We start from the raw sequence: 21544 nt of genomic DNA, 5'->3' as shown, positions 1-21544 counted from the left end.
CTTTGTAGTATAGTCTAAAGTCAGGGAGTCTGATTCCTTGAAGCTCCGTTTTTCTTTCTCAAGATTGCTTTGGCTATTCAGGGTCTTTTGTGTTTCCATACACATTGTGAAATTCTTTGTTCTAGTTCTGTGAAAAATGCCATTGGTAGTTTGATAGGGATTGCATTAAATCTGTAGATTGCTTTGGGTAGTATAGTCATTTGCTCAATATTCATTCTTGCAGTCGAAGAACATGGTATATCTCTCCATCTGTTTGTATCATGTTTAATTTCTTTCATCAGTATCTTACAGTTTTCTGCATACACGTCTTTTGTGTCTTTAGGTAAATTTATTTCTAGGTATTTTATTCTTTTTGTTGTAGTGGTAAATGGGAGTGTTTCCTTAATTTCTCTTTCATATTTTTCATCATTAGTCTATAGGAATGGAAGAGATTCCTGTGCATTAATTTTGTATCCTGCTACTTTAACCAAATTCATTGATTAGCTCTAGTATTTTTCTGATAGCATCTTTTGGATTCTCTATGTATAGTATCATGTCATCTGCAGTGACAGCTTTACTTCTATTCCAATTTGGATTCCTTTAATTTCTTTTTCTTCTCTGATTTCTTTGGCTGAAAGTTCCAAAACTATGTTGAATAATAATTGTGAGAGTGGACAACCTTGTCTTCTTCCTGATCTCAGAGGAAATGGTTTCAGTTTATCACCACTGAGAACGATGTTGGCTGTCCGATTGTCATAGATGACCTTTTTTATGTTGAGGTAAGTTCCCTCTGTGACTACTTTCTGGAGGGTTTTTATCATAAATGGATGTTGAATTTTCTCAAAAGCTTTTTCTGCATTTATTTAGATAATTTTATGTTTTTTCTCCTTCAACTTGTTAATATGGTTTAATCATATCGATTGATTTGCATAAATTGAAGAATTCTTGCATTCCTAAGATAAACCCCACTTGATCATGGTGTGTGATCCTCTTAATGTGCTGTTGAATTCTGTTGGCTCGTATTTTGTTGAGGATTTTTGCATCTATGTTCATCAGTGATATTGCCCTGTAGTTTTCTTTCTTTGTGACATCATTGTCTGGTTTTGGTATCAGGGCGATGGTGGCCTCATAGAATGAGTTTGGGAGTGTTCCTCCCTCTGCTATATTTTGGAAGAGTCTGAGAAGGATAGGTGTTAGTTCTTCTCTAAATGTTTGATAGAATTCGCCTGTGAAGCCACCTGGTCCTGGAATTTTTTTTGTTGGAAGATTTTTAATCACATCTTCAGTTTCAGTGCTTGTGAGTGGTCTGTTCATATTCTCTATTTCATCCTGGTTGTGTCTCAAAAGGTTGTGCATTTCTAAGAATTTGTCCATTTCTTCCAGGTTGTTCATTTTATTGGCACAGAGTTGCTTGTAGCAATCTCTTATGATCCTTTGTATTTCTGCAGTGTCAGTTGTTTCTTCTTTTTCATTTCTAATCTGTTGATTTGAGTTTTCTCCCTTTTTTGCTTGATGCATCTGGCTAATGGTTTATCAGTTTTGTTTATCTTCTCAAGAACCAGCTTTTAGTTTTATTGATCTTTGCTATTGTTTTCTTCATTTCTTTTTCATTTTTTTCTGATCTGATCTTTATGATGTCTTTCCTTCTGCTTACTTTGGGGTTTTTTTGTTTTCCTTTCTTTAATTAATTTAGGCGTAAGGGTAGGTTGTTTATTTGAGATGTTTCTTGTTTCCTGAGGTAGGATTGTATTGCTGTAAACTTCCCTCTTAGAACAGCTTTTTCTGCATCCCATAGGTTTTGGGTCATTGTGTTTTCATTGTCATTTTTTTCTAGGTATTTTTTAATTTCCTCTTTGATTTCTTCAGTGATCTCTTGGTTTTTTAGTAGTGTATTGTTTAGCCTCCATGTGTTTGTATTTTTTACAAATTTTTTCCTGTAATTGATATCTAGTCTCGTGAGTTGTCGTCAGAAAAGATACTTGATAATCATATCAGTTTTTTAAAATTTACTAAGGCTTGGTTTGTGACCCAAGATATGACCTATCCTGGAGAATGTTCCATGAACACTTGAGGAGAACATGTATTCTGTTGTTCTTGAATGGAATGTCCAATAAATATCAGTTAAGTCCATCTTGTTTAATGTATCATTTAAAGCTTGTGTTTCTGTCTTTGGATGAGCTGTCCATTGGTGAAAGTGTGGTGTTAATGTCCCCTAGTATGATTGTGTTACTGTCGCTTTCCCCTTTTTTGGCTGTTAGCATTTGCCTTTTGAATTGAGGTGCTCCTATGTTGGGTCCATAAATATTTACATTTGTTATATCTTTTGCTTGGATTGATCCCATGATCATTATGTAGTGTCCTTCTTTGTCTCTTGTAATAGACTGTATTTTAAAGTCTATTTTGTCTGTTATGAGATTTGCTACTCCAGCTTTCTTTTGATTTCCATGTGCATGGAATATCTTTTTCCATCCCCTTACTTTCAGTCTGTATGTTTCCCTAGGTCTGAAGTGGGTCTCTTGTATACAGTATATATACGGGTCTTGTTTTTGTATCTATTCAGCCAGTCTTGTCTTTTCGTTGTAGTATTTAATCCATTTACATTTAAGATACTTATCAATATGTTTGTTCCTATGACAATTTTCTTAATTGTTTGAGGTTTGTTTTTGTAGGTCTTTTCCTTCTCTTGTGTTTCCTGCCTAGAGAAGTTCCTTTAGCATTTGTTGTAAAGCTGGTTTGGTGGTGCTGAATTCTCTTAGTTTTTGCTTGTGTGTAAAGGTTTTAATTTCTCCCTCGAAGCTGAATGAGATCCTTGCTGGGCAGAGTATTCTTGGCTGTAGGTTTTTCCCATTCATCACTTTAAATATGTCCTGCCCCTCCCTTCTGGCTTGCAGAATTTCTGCTGAAAGGTCAGCTGTTACCCTTATGGGGATTCCCCTGTATGTTATTTGTTGTTCTTCCCTTGCTGCTTTTAGTATTTTTTTCTTTGTATTTAATTTTTTTATAGTTTGATTAATATATGTCTTGATGTGTTTCTCCTTGGGTTTATCCTGTATGGGACTCTGCGCTTCCTGGACTTGATTGACTATTTCTTTTCCCATATTAAGGAAGTTTTCAACTATAATCTGTTCAAATATTTTCTCAGATTCATTCTTTTTCTCTTATTCTTCTGGGACCTCTATAATTCAAATGTTGGTACATTTAATGTTGTCCCAGTCATCTCTGAGACTGTCCTCAATTCTTTTCTTTCTTTCTTCTTTATCCTGCTGTGTGGTAGTTATTTCCACTATTTTATCTTGCAGGTCACTTTTCCATTCTTCTGCCTCAGTTATTGTGCTATTGATTCCCCTAGAGAATTTTTAATTTCATTTTTGGTGTTGTTCATCACTGTTTGTTTGCTCTTTAGTTCTTCTGGGTCCTTGTTAAATGTTTCTTGTATTTTCTCAATTCTTTTACCAAGATTTTGGATTATCTTTACTATCATTACTCTGAATTCTTTTTCAGGTAGACTGCCTATTTCCTCTTCATTTTTTGGTCTGGTGAGTTTTTACCTTGCTTCTTCATCTGCTGTGTTTTTCTGTCTTCTCATTATGCTTAACTTACTGTGTTTGGGGTTTCCTTTTTGCTGGCTGCAGGTTCATAGTTCCCATTGTTTTTTGTGTCTGCCCCCAGTGGCTAAGGTTTGTTCAGTGAGTTGTGTAGGTTTCCTTGTGCAGGGGACTGGTGCCTGTGTTCTGTTGGATGAGGCTGGATCTTGTCTTTCTGGTGGGCAGGGCTGTGTCCAGTGGTGTGTTTTGGGGTGTCTGTGACCTTGTTATGATTTTAGGCAGCCTTTCTGCTAATGGATGGGGTTGTGTTCCTGTCTTGCTAGTTGTTTGGAATAGGGTGTCCAGCACTGTAGCTTGCTGGTCGTTGAGTGTAGCTGGGCCTTAGCATTAAGATGGAGGTCTCTGGGAGAGCTCCCGCCGATTGATATTACATGGGTCAGGAGGTTTCTGGTGCACCAGTGTCCTGAACTCGGCTCTCTCACCTCAGAGGCACAGACCTGACACCCAGCCAGAGCACCACAACCCAGTCAGCCACATGACTCAGAAGAAAAGGGAGAAAAAAAGAAAGAAAGAAGGAAAACAAATAAATAAATTAAATAAATAAAATATAGTTATTGAACTAAAAAATAAAAAAAATTAAAGATAAAAACAATTTTAAAGTGTTAAGAAAGGAAAAAATATCACACAAAGAAGTATACACACACACAGTCACAAAAAGAGAAAAAGGAAAAAAATATATATATATCTATATATATAAACATAAAGGAAGAGACTAACCAAATCAATAAACAAATATATCAATGATAATAAACTAAATAGTAAAGTAAGTTAAACATAAAACCAAACAAATTAGATGCAGAAAGCAAACCCCAAGTCTATAGTTGCTCCCAAAGTCCACCTCCTCAATTTGGGATGATTCATTGTCTCTTCAGGTATTGCAGAGATGCAGGGTACATCAAGTTGATTGTGGAGATTTAATCTGGTGCTCCTGAGGCTGCTGGGAGAGATTTCCCTTTCTCTTCTTTGTTCGCACAGCTCCTGGGGTTCAGCTTTGGGTTTGGCCCCGCCTCTGCATGTAGGTCACCTGAGAGCGTTTCTGCTTTGCTCAGACAGGACGGTGTTAAAGGAGCACCTGATTAGTGGGCTTTGGCTCACTGAGCCTTGGGGGAGGGAGGGATACGGATGCAGGGCGAGCCTGGGGTGGCAGAGGCTGGCGTGACGTTGCACCAGCCTGAGGCACGCTATGTGTTCTCCTGGGGAAGTTGTCCCTGGATCACGGGACCCTCGCAGTGGTGGACTGCACAGGCTCCCGGGAATGGAGGTGTGGATAGTGACCTGTGCTCGCACACAGGCTTCTTGGTGGCTGTAGCAGCAGCCTTAATGTCTCATGCCTGTCTCTGGTGTCCATGCTGATAGCCGTGGATTGCGCCCGTTTCTGGAGTTCGTTTAGGTGGTGCTCTGAATCCCTTTTCCTCACGCACCCTGAAACAATGGTCTCTTGCCTCTTAGGCAGCTCCAGACTTTTTCTTGGACTACCTCCCGGCTAGCTGTGGCGCACTAACCCCCTTCAGGCTGTGTTCACCCAGTCCTCTCCCTGGGGTCTGATCTCCGAAGCCTGAGCCTTAGCTCCCAACCCCCATGTGCCCCGGCGGGTGAGCAGAGGAGCCTCTCGGGCTGGTGAGCGCTGGTCAGCACCGATCCTCTGTGCGGGAATCTCTCCGCTTTGCCCTCCGCACTCCTGTTGCTGTGCTCTTCTCCGCGGCTTCGTAGCTTCCCCACCCCACCCCCTATCTCCGCCTGTTTAGGGGCTTCCTAGTGTGTGGAAAGTTTTCCTCCTTCACAGCTCCCTCCCACTGGTGCAGGTCCCGTCCCTATTCTTTTGTCTCTGTTTTTTCTTTTTTCTTTTGCCCTACCCAGGTACATGGGGAGTTTCTTGCCTTTTGGGAAGTCTGAGGTCTTCTGCCAGCATTCAGTAGGTGTTCTGTAGGAGTTGTTCCACATGCAGATGTATTTCTGATGTATTTGTTGGAAGGAAGGTGATCTCCATGTGTTACTCCTCCGCCATGTTGTAGGTCTCTCTCCAAAAGTCTATTTTTAGATATAATTCATCACTGGTTGCATCTAGGTACTTAAAATGTTAGTGGAATACTCTCTAAATTTATCTCACACTTATACAATACCTGAGATGAGAGCTATTTGGAATCAATTTAGACACCTCATTATTGATTTTTATACAGTACTCATTTTTATACAGTACTTATACAGTACTTTTTTAATGCCTAAGTTTGCAAGGAAAAACCTTGACTTGCTGCTACTTTCACTTGAACTGGAAACGTGTTCTTCATAGAAAGGATAGAAAGGTACACACTCTTTCTATGCAATTGACAGAAATGTATTTTCTTAAGTTTGGAGACAACTGAATTGATTATGTAATCAATAGTAAGAAAAATGACTTCAGAGCGGCTATTCCATAACCGAGGCATATTTTGGTTTTTGGTACCTGTCTTCCAATAATTTACTGCTTTGTATCCAGCAATTGACATGTAGTTTGGAACATGCACTTTGATCTTTCACTATTATATATTTGTGTGTGCTTTACTGGAGAATACATACATACACAGATATACCCTTTTTTACAAATCAGGAAGTATTACTAAAATGAGCTGCACATATTTTCTAGACTAATTTTCTTGTTGCCATCGTTTTTTGCTACACTATCTATGCACTCCTTTGATGGTATGATTTCCTCTGGAAATCCCTGTGGAGACCCTTTCAGGAATTCTTTTATATCCTATCTCTGTGCAGAGGAAGAAAGACCTTCTATTAAATTAGGCATTTGTGTGTGTATCATTTTAATTTTCTTTCTCTCTTTTGTAAAGTGGTGTCCGTTCTACCCCCTGCCTAACCTGTTAACTCCTGCTTGGTTTTGGTTTAAGCCACAGCACAGAATACGTGCACTAGAAACTTATTAGGGAGAATGACCTCAAACTTAGTACTGCTCAGTGTCTCAAAATCTTTGTGGAAATAAATAATATTTACAAAGGATTTTCTGAAAATCAAGTAGTCCATCCATTTTTCTTGCTCAGAGATTCTTAACTTTGGATAAGGGAAGATCTAAGAGCACCTTAAAATTGCACATAAATTCTATGCATATGAATTTTAATGGGCTGTCTGTTATTTTCACCAGGTATTCAAAATGGTCTATAACTAAGAATTGGTTAAGAATCATCTCAGTTTATATTTTCAAAGCTATATTTGGATTAATACAAAAGACCGGAAGGCTACAGCCTACATACCTAGACTTCAGTTTTCCAGAACTACTGCATATGATTAATTATCCCTAAGTCAACTGTTAAAATTATATATATGTATTTTAAAAACAATAACAGAAACATACCACTTTGTCTAGTGAAGGTATTTATCTTTAGTGTCCGTGTAAGCAATGAATGTTCTTCTTTGAGAAACTGGCCTATCTTCATATTTTGGAATCTATGCCTCAAAGAACCAGTTGTGTTTCCTCTGACTTTACTATTATAGTGTACTGCCAAATTAGAGGCTCAGTGTTAGCTACTGTACTCCAGGGCATGCATTTTTGTAACTCTTGAATTTATTCTGTTGTCTCTACCCTTATTTACCTTTGCCACAAATTCTTTACTTTTTTGATAAGCATTTTGTTGTAGTACGTATTTTTATAAGTTGCCCTAAATCATTTCCAAAAGCACTGAGTGTACAAGTACAGATGAATAAATAAATAATAATAGTGACTGAGGCAGCACATAAATCTTTTTGTTTATTTCATGTATTTTTTTCACATGGTCCACAGTTTTAAATTGCTTTCAGAAATGGCTTCTTTAATAACATACTTTTGGGGGGAAACGGGGGAGTGCGATGAATTTTGGGAGATTGGGATTGACATATATATGCTACTATATATAAAATAGATAACTAATGAGAACCTACTGTATAGCACAGGGAACTCTACTCAGTGCTCTGTGGTGACCTAAATGGGAAGGAAATCCAAAAAAGAGGGCATATATGTATATGTATAGCTGATTCACTTTGATGTACTGCAGAAACTAACACAACATTGTAAAACAACTGTACTCCAAAAAAATTAATTAAAAAAACACATACTTTTGTAGTTTTTGTTGTAAATATTTATTATTAAAGTTTAAAACCTACTAATGTATCCTTAATAAAGTAAGAAGAGCTAAGGGGCCAACAATGAAAAATGAATCCAAAGTATTTTAACCTGAATGGTAAAGGAGGGAAGCTCTTTTTTCTGGTTTAAAGTATAAAAACATATTTTAGGCATCATTGCTTTAGGTAGATGTACTATTTTGCAGTCACTTGTTCAAAAGATCTAACAAAATTGAGTATATTTTCAGAAAATGTCTACTCTGTCTTCTTCTTATAAACATAAGACATACATACATACACAGATATACCCTTTTTTACAAATCAGGAAGTATTACTAAAATGAACTGCACATATTTTCTGCTTTGGGATGTATTTTAGTGCACACTAGTGTACTTTTGTGTGTGTGTATGTGTGTGTGTGTATGTGTGTGTGTGCTTTGGGATGTATTTTAGTGCACACTAGTGTACTTTTGTGTGTGTGTGTGTGTGTGTGTATAACTAAGCTTTGTCTTTTAGTGAAATTGAAGTTATTTATATAGTCCCTGTTTTGCTTTCTTTTAGTTTTAAACTTGCATTTGTAAAAAGTTAGCAATACGTATTGCTTCTTTGTTGCTGTTTGTCAAAAATGGGTTGCTGACTACTGTATTATTGTATTGTGGTAAGGTGTACTGATGAATGGAAAACGAGTAAAAAAGGGAATTGATTTTTATTCTTATGTCCTGAGTAGGACTTCCCAGTCTACAATGCCATCTATAGAATTATCATTTGAACGTACATTTAGTGGATAAGGTAAAAGACCAGGCCTAAGACACAGCATATCTAATAAGCAAACCCTAAAGATCAGCTGTAAACCATTTCTTCCCAGCTACATATTAATTGTGCTATAATGGAAACACTGAGGGTTAGCTTAGAGAAAAGAATGGGAAATCCTATTCCCATTATATAAAACTTTACCAGTGACAGGTTAGGTAAAATTTTTAAAGCAGCATAAAATGCATGTGTTTTAACCTCAACAAAAGGTACTATAACTCTCCTCTTTGAGTAGTCTGTATGCCCAAGCATATGCCATGTCCTCAGATAAGCTGAAGAGGTTTCCCTCATCATATATCTTATCCCAGTGTAGGCCTAGGCTAAGTTCTGTGCCTGGTACATGGTAAATGCTCAGTAAATACTTATAATATTGAATATTTGACACTGTTAGGAAAAAGAAAGGCCATGCACAGTGAGCGTGTGACTCAGAAACAGCTGTCTGGGAGGAAAAATGAAGTGCCCAGGTTGCCAAAAACCAAGTCTGCTGGAATAAAAGGAAATGTCTGTGTGGTAGCTCCTAGTCAAAGAGCTGATATGCATTGCTCCCTTTCACAGCATGGCTGATTTAGCACTGTGCTACAAGATGTGGTCATTGCTCTACTCAGCTTTTCCTATTGGCTGACCCTTATAGAAGGAAAAGGAAATGTGAACATCACTTCCTTCACAAGTTTGCAGTGAACTGCTAAAGTATAAAGACTTCACTCTTAATACACAAAGAGAAAAATTTGCGATAGTTTTTTTAAGGACTGCTAACATAGCCCGAGGGACAGACTTTACAAGTAGTCATCAAGTAGGCAGGAAAAAGTGGAACAAGGACACTTAAGACTGAAGACTTCAGTTAGTTTGAGAGTGAATATTTGAAGGAGGAGCTACTAGGAGCTACATTCTTTCTACCTTAGGAGAAACTAGGTGTTATTGTGTAAAGTAGTCTCTAAAATAAAATAAGAACTATAGAAGTATACATTTAGGGATACGGAATCAAATCAAAGAAGGTAAAGTATGCTTCTAGGTTCTTCTACTAACCCTCTTTGAGAGTGTTTGGCAATTAATCCCTTTGATTAATTTCTTCATGTCTCTGAATTACTACTTTACCTGTCAGGATTTAGCCTGAGAAGTAGAATCACTATGAGTGATGTAGAATAGAGATTTATTATAGAGGCTTTCACTTCACACAGTTGTTCCTGGTGCAGAAGTCTGTACAAGGCTGTTGCCTCTGCATCTTGTACCAGGTCTCAAGTCTCAAAAGGTCAGGTTAGTCCAGCAGTCTGAGAGAAAAGCTGAATGTGTAGTAGGGAAGAACTGAGAAATTTGGAACCTAAGAGGACAAACTGCAGCCCATGAGCCCAAACGGAGACCCAGATCTGTCTTTTATTGCTTACAAATCTATAGTGCACGTAACCTGTAAGATAAGCTGGTGCCATTTGCCATAGAACTGAATACAAATCTTAAAGTTCATGGTTAGCCTGAAGTTCTTCAATAATAGCATTTTATCAGCTTACTTTCACCCTCCCCCCCCCACACTCTTCAACTCTCTACAGAGCATTAAAAAATGCCCTAAAAGGTTTTTTAAAAGGCTACTAAATCTTCATCTGAAATTGATCCACAATTATCTACAAGAAGCCAAATCCTTTCTGAGGGTACTTTCAGACTAAATTGGTTTCCCAAGAGGATGATTCTCAATACAATGAAATGGAATCTTTCTCTTGCATTTTTAGGATCTATGTGCAGCAGTGGTAACATTAAAAAAAAAGGGTCACTGGTCATATGAAAAAGATGACTCTCCCCATCCCTGCTCCTTCAGAATTCGTGCTATATTTTCTAGCTGTTTCTACAAAGGCCATGTCTACCAGATTAATCTCTGACAAATGAAGACCATCCATTCATAGTCATCTGGAAGACCTGTGTTGCACTACTATGCTGTTCAGGAATTTAGTGCCAGCTAACACAATGACTGGTTGACCAATGTAGTTTTGATGTGTACAGTAGTAATACGGTTTTTATTCTCCCTCTAAGGAGGAATGTTGGAGTCTGGCTCTTTAAAAATAACCAGGTTAGAATGAAGCAGCCGTATGGTTGATTACAATGATGCTTTTCATTTTGGTTCAGTTTTGATTAAGTTAGAATCTGATACTGTAAGTGCTCCCATATAACAACAGAACAAAGTTTAGGCATTTCAGTCTTAGCATTTCATGTTTGTATATAAATGTTGAAATTCTAAAGATAATATGAAGGATCAAGCATTATATACATTTAAAATTCTTGATATTTAAAAAGTTTTTCATATTTACATAATTCCGTACTGTAGTACTTAAGTTTCTCATATTTATATAATGCCTTACTATACTATTTACTCCAAAATGATTTGAAGTTTAGTGAGAAATTGAGGAAAATAAATTAACATGTAAATATTCCTTAAGAAAGGAAGTTATAAGACAGTTTACCTAATGCAGGTGAAACTGGAATTAAGCAATATATATCTAGATGTTCACATTTTTAGGTTCAGTTCACATTAATAAGGATATTAAATAAAGAGATTCTTTGGTCACATAAAAGCTGATTTTCACTCTCCTTTCTCACTAAGAACCAATGTTGTCTTTCGTAGTAATTTATTGTCTTTTCTTTGGTAATGTCTTCTCATAATATAAGAGATGTAGAAATCAAAAAGAAGGGGGAATCAAAGGAATATGAGATCTATGTACATTGCTGCAATGATTTTTAATTTGTTCAAATGTTTTTGTATGAAGCTTGCAAAAAACATTTTTCTAAATCGTGAATTGCAGAATAAAGTGCATCAACTTGCTACAGTTGTTTTAGATAGAAAAAGTTGTTATCATTAATGTTAAAGTTTGTATTGAAAAGTTGACTTTTGAAAGCCATTGAATTATGTGCAAATCTTGAAATATAAATGTTATACTATTTTTGTGAGTGTCATAATATCACAATATTATGCCCATAGGTCTATCACATAGTATCAGGTGTTGATGTTGAATTACTCACTATATAATTTCATTTTTAGATATTGAACATAATTTAATTTTCTAATTAGTATTTTTTTAAAGGAGTATAATCTTTTATTTTTATTATTTTTATTTTTTACATCTTTATTGGAGTATAATTGCTTTACAATGGTGTGTTAGTTTCTGCTTTATAACAAAGTGAATCAGTTATATATATACATATGTTCCCATATCTCTTCCTTCTTGTGTCTCCCTCCCTCCCACCCTCCCTATCCCACCCCTCCAGGTGGTCACAAAGCACCGAGCTGATCTCCCTGTGCCATGCGGCTGCTTCCCACTAGCTATCTACCTTACGTTTGGTAGTGTATATATGTCCATGCCTCTCTCTCACTTTGTCACAGCTTACCCTTCTCCCTCCCCATATCCTCAAGTCCATTCTCTAGTAGGTCTGTGTCTTTATTCCTGTCTTACCCCTAGGTTCTTCATGACATTTTTTTTTCTTAAATTCCATATATATGTGTTAGCATATGGTAGATCTGTAAAAAATACAAACACATGGAGGCTAAATAATACACTTCTTAATAATGAAGTGATCACTGAAGAAATCAAAGAGGAAATAAAAACATACCTAGAAACAAATGACAATGGAGACACGACGACCCAAAACCTATGGGATGCAGCAAAAGCAGTTCTAAGAGGGAAGTTTATAGCAATACAAGCCTACCTTAAGAAACAGGAAACATCTCAAATAAACAACCTAACCTTGCACCTAAAGCAGTTAGAGAAAGAATAACAAAAAAACCCCCAAAGGTAGCAGAAGGAAAGAAATCATAAAGATCAGATCAGAAATAAATGAAAAAGAAATGAAGGAAATGATAGCAAAGATTAATAAAACTAAAAGCTGGTTTTTTGAGAAGATAAACAAAATTGATAAACCATTAGCCAGACTCATCAAGAAAAAAAGGGAGAAGACTCTAATTAGTATTTTTATATGAAGCAGAAAAAAATATGAGGGGATTAAGAAAAATTTGAAGAGTTTTCAGTTACATTTAGAAAAATTTTCCCTGAAAGCTTTTCAGTAACTTTGGTACTCCAGGTATCAGGTTTGTCAGTTATGTTTGACTCTGGAGGTTTATTTGAGGAGCCTGTAGAGAATGGTAACCTTGACCCTCCCTGGGAAGCCCTAGTCTATCAGGCAACCAGTTAGCCTTAGCCTGTAAGTCAGTCAATCAGCTAGTCAGTCAACCAGTTAATTTACATTTACTTGTTACAAGGTAGAACATTTTGGAACCTAAAAGAGAGCAGAAACCATTCTGGGATACTGCACAATCTTAGGCAAAACAGTAGGCTATACTGTACACAGCACTAGGTCCAAAACTTAGTTCAGCAGGCAATCCATTTTATGATTTTTATCAAGTCTAGTTTTTGATCCATGGACTGTTTAATTAGCGTGTTGGCCTAAATAGCTCCTGTACCTTATAATTCTAGAATTCTGTGATTTTTTCTTTATTTGTATCAATCCATAGAATAGTAATTCCCAACAATTTCCCACAGCTTTCCAGTGTACTATGAGCTCTTTTCATTGCAACAACTCAAACTGATATTGAATATAATTTCATTTTGTTAAGTCAACTTTACAAACTGTTTTTAGTGATGTCCATCAAGTAGATCATTAAGTTGAATGGTTGGTGGTATAGAATTGGGAACAACTTGCTACAAATAAAAAGTAACATAGGATAATATTAATCCAGTGCTAAAGAAAGGTAATTTCCTTAAGAGGGTGGGTATTAGCCCTGTCATATTAAGATAGTAAACAATTATTAGAACAGCAGCACGATGCTATGTGTGAAAATGTACATGGTAGAATAACTGTGAATGGTTTTCTAAATAGATACTGTGACAACTTGTTATACTTTAGTAGTGATTACTTTATAATTATAATTGCCTTTCAAAAAATGTTGTATTGGGTCTTTTAAACTTTACCAACTAATTCAGGCATTCGTAGGGGTTTTTACAAATATAAGAATTTTAAGATTTACTATAGAAAGTTGGATAATGGAGCTGATACATAGTAAATACACCTCAAATTAGATGGAACTCTCTGAATCCAGTCTTAAAATTAAAAAAAACGTATCTAGAGACAGACCACTTTAAGTCCTCTCTGGCTTAGTGCAGGATGCTTTTCTGAATTTACTGTAAATAGGAATTGTATAAAAAGGAAGGCATGTGTCTACATTTTGTTATGGTACTTAACTTTGAGGAATGTATACTCCAAGTTGCTATGGTGAATAAATATTCAACTTGCAGTCATATTCAAATTTTGAGATTATTTTCTTGATAATTAAATATTTTCCTAACTTAAAAAATTCTTAAAACCAGAACTATTGTTTTTAAAAACATGTGAAGTTAATAATAAGTATGAAAAAATACCTTGGCTCAGAAATGGAAAAATGAAAAGCATGGATCAAATTGCATAGCACCTCTTTGTTAGTTTGACATGAGGCCAGAAGCAAGAGTTTATACTAAACATTGTTTTTAAAATGCACCCTTTACTGTAATTTGATATTTTCCCCAAGCAAACTAAGATGTGAAATTTAATAATCCTTTATGACAATTTTATAAAAATGGACTGCCATGCTTAATTGATGACGAGCCGCTTCATCTGCCACCTCCAGACATTTGCTGTAAGTTATTGATACAGGGTTCACAGCCTCTATCCATCAGATCTTTGACTGCATCTGTGTCATTAACCTTTGGGTTGATCTGAGAGTGGCATCACCCGACTAACTGGCTGTCATGTCAGCTTGGCAGCTGGGCTTCACATGTTCTCTTTCACTTTGTCTCCCAAGAGCATCTGAACAGATAGGGACAAAGCGATGTAGCCAATTAATTACCTTGTGATTTCTAGATTGTCCAGCTTTTCTTCTGAGATAATGTCAGGAGGAAATAAAATCTAAAATATGTGAGTACTTGATGCACTAGAAATATGAGTCAAAAGTCTTTTGTGCCGTAGAGACCCAGGTTCTGATTTCAGCTCCAAATCTATGTGACTTTTTGTAAGTTACTTAACTTCTCTGGGCCTCATTGGAAATTATTTAGAGGCAGAGACAGTGAATTTTCCTCCAGGATTTATTCTCCTTGTATTAGTTTATAGATAAGTCCTACCTGTTGGGGACTAGATCTATCTTTTGGAAGTGTTAAGGACAAAAGGGTATAAAATAAATAAATGAATATGTTGCTAGTTTCCCCTCCCTCAGAGTCTTGGAAGAAGCACATGGGCTCTGAAAGTTATACCACCCTAACTTCACAGTAAATCTGCCTTGACCAATTCTGCCACATACACATAGGTTTTAGTAGGACTTCTGCTCTCCTAGCTAGAGACATTTCTTAACCTGCCTTATTCTTGAGTGAGATCATCTGACTCAGCTCTGGCTCACAGGAGAACACAAATGTTACATGCAACTTTCAGATTCTGTTCTTAAAATAACCCACTTATACCACCCCTTCCCCCCGCTTTTTTTCTTTTTCCACTGGCTGGAGAAAGCAGTACCAGAGCAATAGTTGGGCTTGGGAAATGGCACCATCTTGGACTCAAGAGATGGAAGCTCTACCTTGAATCTGGCAGAACCCTCTTGGGATAACACATTCTGGATCACCCTATATATCTAAGTATTCTTTAAAAAAGAAATAAACCTGTATCTTTTTTTTTTAAGTCAACGTATATTCGGGTCTCTTTGCTAAAGTAGCTTAGTTTAAATCCTAATAAATATAAACACCTACATTCTGGTATTTTTATGAGGCTTAAATTATATAAGCCATGTAAAATGCTTGCATGTGGTACTGTGCAAACACTCTCTTTGCAGATGGAATTTTTAAATTATCTAGTTTTGTTTGGACAAGTAATCCTAAAATCTATAGAGAAGTTAAACCTCAGTGTTAATGGTTTTAAAAATCTCTATTTCTTTATCTTAGTAATAAATGTTTCACTGGTTTAGCATTTACAGGGCAAAGGTACTGCCCAGTATCATCCCATACCATCTTCATATTTATTATCCTTTATGGATATTTTGATGAGTTTATAATGTATATAATAAAGTTTATAGGACATGTAGTAGGTGCTCAACACATGTTAAAATAGTCTACTTCTTCCCTTTCATCACATTCTACATTAGATATAAAATATAATGGCTTTCAAGCTCACAAATATTCACCCATTAGCCTTCGTATTCATTTGAGGAACTGCACCTTCTCCCCACATTCTAACAATATGATAAAAGGGAACTGTTGGGATCTTGCCTCTTTCTTCATAGCCCTTAATGGACTTATGAATATTTCCCTAGGATTTCTAAAATATTGGTAAGAGAGAGGTACTCTTTCCTGTGGTTCTGCTATTTTAGAAATGTGAAAATTAAAGCTTTCTGTAGTTTTGTCTGCTGTCACACAGCAATAGTTGTGGTAATAATTGATTTACTTGTTCTAAATGGGCAAGACAAGTTTCACTCTAGCTTTTCTTGTAATTCGAGTCCATGAAACAAAATATTTCTCCTTGATTAAGGTGAATTAAGGTGGGTTTCTTTCATTTGCTGTGAAAATAATCCCTGAATAATGAGGAGCCTCTTTGCTTCAGTGCAGTGTCTCCCATGGGCTGTTGCTGGAACAAAGATCACTATGCCTGAATTCTCTGCCAGATTAAGTCGGCAAGTGCCCTGCCTTATACAAAGAGAGTTGTTCTCTAGGACACAATCCTACCCTCAAGGGGTTTACCATAGAGAAGAAATGATATGAACAAAATAAGTAGCTAAATAACAATACAAGCTTTAAGTAACTGTGAAAAGCAATAATAAAAAGAGATATGACAATGTAGTGCAGTGTTATCACGAATATAATTTCCTGTGGAACTTGAGGTTCAGGGCAATAAGCAAAGCAAAGCATATCATAAATCATTAAGAGAATATTTGTTTAAAATTTCTGTGGGATAGTACCTGCAGGCTATGCCTTCCCTTTTTCTGCAGCCTGAATAAGGTAAATAGAATTAGGTCAGCAGCCATGTAACAGAGCAGGACCCTATGGGGTCTTCCCGGGACAGGCCCTTCCCCCATATCCTCTGCTTTAGCTCCTCTCTGTTACCTAGATAACAGTATTTCCTGAGTTGTTTTACAGATGTGAAAATCCCCCACCAAATGGAAGATGTTAACTACTTGATGACCAGGTGGACATAGCCCCAGGCCTCCTGGAGCCTAAGGACTGATACCGTTAACCCCCGTGACACAGATGGCCCTGCAATAAACCTTTCTTTGCTCCAAACAAGGACGTTTTGGTTTGTTTGGCCTCACTGTGTGTCAGGCACATGAACTTGTGCTAACAGCAAAACCATAAAATCTGAAAAGATATGAAGCCTCTAAAGGTTTTTCTCCCCCACTCCCCACCACCCTTATCACTCCTTCCCTCCCTGAGTATACTGCCTTCTTTAGCTCTCCCTTAAGAGCTAAGCTCTCTCCTTTTCCTTGCAGAAAAGGCTGCGCAAGTCTACGCACTGGCCCAGCAGGATGTAGCACTATGTGCATCCCCAGAAGCATAAAGGTTCTAGAGTTTATTGAATTAACTGTGCTGCATAATATTCAGTGAAATATAATTAAGCCTCACATTTTCTGTAACTCCTTGGTTGTAGTTTTTGTTTATCATTCCAGACCTTACTGGGAGTGCTGGGGAAATTCTCCTGAACCACAATACATTTGTCTGGGTATTTGTTTGCATACCTGCTCAAAGCCTTTCCACAAGTTCTGAATATTTTTCCTATATGTCAGCTACTCACTGAGTTTCCCTCATGGGTCACATCTGTAACACCCACTTCTTTTATTCTCTTATAAATGAACTGGTCATCCAAACCACGTTATCGACTGACTTAGAATGTTTATCACCATGATCACGTTGATTAATTTGCTAACCTCAGGGATTAAGCTGTCTTGACTATTAACAGTGGTTTGAAAAAGCAAGAATTTGCCACTTCCTTTGGTTGATACTATGTAGACTGCTTGCCATATGGCCTGGGCACACATGACCTAGTTAAGAGAGGCAGAGCTACATGTTGGCAAAAGAATCGGAGGCCTTGGAGCAGGAACTGTATACTTAGACTGACATGGGTTTAAGCTAGGCCCTACCACTTAGTAGCTGTATCACCCTAATCAAGTTACTTACTATCTTTAATTTCTTTAAGTTTCACCAGTTGTAAGACTAGCAAACACAACTTACAGACTTGTGGAACTTTAGAATGACAACATTCATAAAATATTTACCAGGTCTATAGTGAGCACTCAGTAGTAACCATTAGTTGTGATTGAGATGACAGTGAATATGAATAAGCAACAAGTAAATGTATAAATATGATTCTGTGATACTTTTTATATTGTAAAATTAATTTAGCAAATTAAAGGAACCATTTGGGGGCTTAGTTTGAAAGCTTAGTATTCCTCTAAAGAAAAAAAAATGAGGACAAGATTCATCCTTAGATAATTTTAAACTAAAGTTATTCTAAAATTTAATCCAATAAACAATTACTGGGTTTGGAATAAAGTCATTCTAAAATTTAATCCAGTAAACAGTTATTGGGTGTTGTCTGTGCCAGGAAATATGCAAGCATCAGTAATACAAAATTAAGTGTAGTTTAGTGATATAAGCATACTGATTGAGCATGTACATGAGATAACCTGAATGTAAAAGTGAAACAGATAATTGTTCAGACATGAAATAAGTGTGTGATATTTTCTAGTCTGCATAACTGTTTATTTCATTTATACCTTCATATTTTACTAGTTGTGGTTTTTCAACATATAATTGAACTTCTACAGTAGGAGAGGAGAAGCATTTTAATTTCCATCAAGATTTAGTATATGTATTTTTCACTGCAACATCCATGCTCTTACTATTAAACTAGGATAAATAATGTGTAGAATTTATTGTTTGATCATGATTGCTTACCTATGCAAAATAAAAATTGGAAGAAATTTACTTGTGTATAGATAATTAATCTTGCTCAATTGTCTAAAAATAACATCTATATGGATAACTGATTATGGTACTTTCGTTCCTCACTTATTTTCTCATCCTATAAATTTTTATCTTCAACTATTCAGTTATTGGGAGATAACATTTTGTGATTTTAAAAAGGCAGCTAATTTTATGTAAATGTTTTGGTTCTTGATATGTAAAGATGTACAAATACAAAATAAAAGGTTTGATTCTCCCTGTGAAAAATAAGGGAAGAGATGTTCTACCCTCCCTTTTCTTAGATATTTGCTTTAGAAAATTTATAATTGTAAATACTTTCTCAGTCTCTTTGAAATGTATGTAAACCTTTTTAAAGTTAAATAAGTCTTTTGTCAGTTTTACAATTCTGGAATATCTTTCTGTAGGACCTAGGAACCATACCTTTGAAATATAATCATCAAGGAAGGTAGCACCCATATTTCCCAGTTTCTGTGAGAGCCCAACCATGACCAAGTTGCAAAACTACCACCTGTCATAGAGGTAAGAATTTAATTTGCCTTTGGGTAAATCCAGTTAACGAATATAATGGATCATCTCAGGTGAATTTAGAATGAACTGTGTGTGACAATGGTGCTGTCAAGTCCTCTTACTTGAACAATAGTTATTGTTTACCTTGGGAGCATGTATGGAATGGGTTGTGTCTGCTTGGCTGTATAAAAGGGTGAGATTTCTTTCTGCCTTTGAAATCTCTTAGTGAGTTACCTGTAAGGCTCATCATGTTCTGGCTTAATACTCATTCAAAAATAAAATTATTTTCTCTCACTTCTGCCTTCGTGAAGCCATTTTTCTGGCTCAGCAGATTTTTTAAAAATTATATTTTCCCAACAAAGGTGAACACAAATATTCACTCATTAAACCATTCATAGTTTCTAAAATGTTATTTAAGCACTGCTCAACAACTATTTGAAAATAAATAAAAATCTGTATACATGCATATATGTATTAAGTTGAATCATTTGATAATGTTTTGCAAGTGAAAAACAGTAGAATATCAGCAGTTTCATGTGTTATAACCTAAATTATATGCATTTAGAGAAATGTGTGGAAGAACCTACAGCTAACTGTTAATATCAGCTAATTAGTTGGGGAGAGATTATTACATTTTCTTTTATGTATCTGTCCTCATATTTTTTGACTTATTGCAATAAGTTTGTATTATTGTTTTTCTTGGTTTACAAAGTAAATTGATTTTTAAAAAGATGCTAATTGCACTTCCAACATAAGCGTCATTAATCAAGGCAGGGACAATTCCCCTTTTACATTTTCTTTTAATGTCCAGCTCCTAATGTAGTGCTACATAAATATTTGTGAAAGGAAAAAAAATGAAAAAAAATGTGTAAATGAATGAATGACCATAGCCAGAGAGATTTTTGAGGGAATAGTGAAGACTTAAATAAGCTATACTGAAATCGTTGACAGGTGTTTGGGGGTAAAAAAACAAAAAAAAACAGAGGCCATATATAAATAAATAAATACCTTTTTGGAAAAGTTTGGCCAATAATAGACTCGGTAAAGTGACTTACATTGTTCAAAAGAGAACCTTTTGTAGTTATGAGTTCTCAGAGCATATTTGCATGCTTATTAACATCATTGTTGGTGGCAAAGAGGTTGAAGATAGAGAAGGAGACAGGATAACTAAAAGCTAGAGATCACTGAGAAAGCAGGAGGAGGTACTGGTCTTAATTTGGTTCATACAGAGTTCTTCCATTATTCCAAAAAAGAAGATAAGGTTGCAGAGGCAGGTCTATTTGTGCATCTGTTGGAAGATTGGGAGGATCTTGGCTGATGATGACTTTTCTGTCTCTGCGAGGCCTGGAAATGAGATATGATGCATCTGTTTTTCATGTTGCAATTGCTCTTTCTGAGTCCAATATCTGTACAAACAGAAGTAGTACCTTACATGCTTTCAAAGCTACAAGTTTTAGTGGTCATTTGCATGCCCAGCTACTAATTCTGAAGAATGGTCATTGTGCCTGAGTGCCTAGGACAGATGGTTTTTCATCTTTAGTTACATATTGCCAAATAAACTCTCCCCCTATGGACAACCCTGGAGTTGATCACAGATCATCAGCCCATTTTCTCCTTTCCTCTTGGTGAGTTCCCATTTGGGGTCCTTGGTTCCTTTCTTCAGTCAGGACCACCAAAGGACTTGAAAAGAAGGGAATGAATCCTGGATCCCTTTTCTTCCAGAGACTCTGTATTAATTGGGGTTCAGTCAGGAAACCAGAAGTAACTCCAGGTATTTCAAACAACAAATGGCTTAATAGAGGGGATTAAAAAATATTAGAAGGTCTGGGGTAGAAAAGATTAGGGAAGCCACTCTACCATTGAGGAAATCAGGAAATTATCAAGTTATAGGAAACCACTGCCATTGATTTCACTGCCCACTGTACTGAAGCAGGTGAATCTTTGGAGGACACTGGGAAGTTGCTGGAAAACTCTTGATGCTGAAGCCTTAGTAATTGCCAGCCACAGCCATGAGAATAATAATTGCTTTTACTTTTTGCTTTTCTTCCAGATTTACCCTAGCTCCTCTCATTGGCAGAATCTAATCTAGGTCCATAATGACAGTAATTCTTGAAAATGCAGTTCCCAGGCTTCCAGCTCCTATGATAAAATGAGAACATAGAAGGGGAAAAATAAGCTGAGTGGCCCACACAATTCCACACAATCCAGCACATTCCTCAGCCAAATTACCTATATCCTTTCCCAGGGAACAGTTCCCACTTGACCTACAGTAAGAGGTGCTGAATATGTGTTCTTGCTAATTTGGGTGAGACCCTAGTAGAAACTTATGCCAAAAATTGATAACCTTAGAAAGTTGAAGCTAGTCAAGCGTTAAAGGGCTGGGTTGATTTGCCTCTAACTGCCATTATCACAACTCTCTTAGCAGTAGCCCCAAGGGCATAGCAAATTAGTGTAGGAGTCATTCGTAGGGCTGCCAAGCAGAAACTCAGTAATATTTCTATGCTTCCTCTAACTCCCACTAAGTTGTTTGAAAACCGAAATGGGGAAAAGGAAGTACCACTTTCAAAGGATCACTAAACAGTTGCATTCAGAATAAGTTATA

The 21544-nt window shown here is 36.5% G+C and overlaps 1 long non-coding RNA gene across 3 annotated transcripts in view; it reads left to right on the top strand.

Annotated features, from left to right (window-relative positions):
* The window catches only part of LOC137220752 (uncharacterized), a 532799-nt gene that overhangs the window by 34733 nt on the left and 476522 nt on the right, over nucleotides 1-21544 (top strand). For all 3 annotated transcript variants that reach the window (XR_010941779.1, XR_010941777.1, XR_010941778.1), the window contains exon 4: nucleotides 18840-18954. This is a non-coding gene — a long non-coding RNA (uncharacterized lncRNA). The remainder of the gene's footprint in view (nucleotides 1-18839; nucleotides 18955-21544) is intronic.

Source organism: Pseudorca crassidens, chromosome 3 (assembly GCF_039906515.1).
Source record: "Pseudorca crassidens isolate mPseCra1 chromosome 3, mPseCra1.hap1, whole genome shotgun sequence".
In the NCBI taxonomy this organism is placed as follows: domain Eukaryota; kingdom Metazoa; phylum Chordata; class Mammalia; order Artiodactyla; family Delphinidae; genus Pseudorca; species Pseudorca crassidens.
Note: the sequence above shows the minus strand (reverse complement) of the source record. Positions and strands in the feature narration are given on the sequence as shown.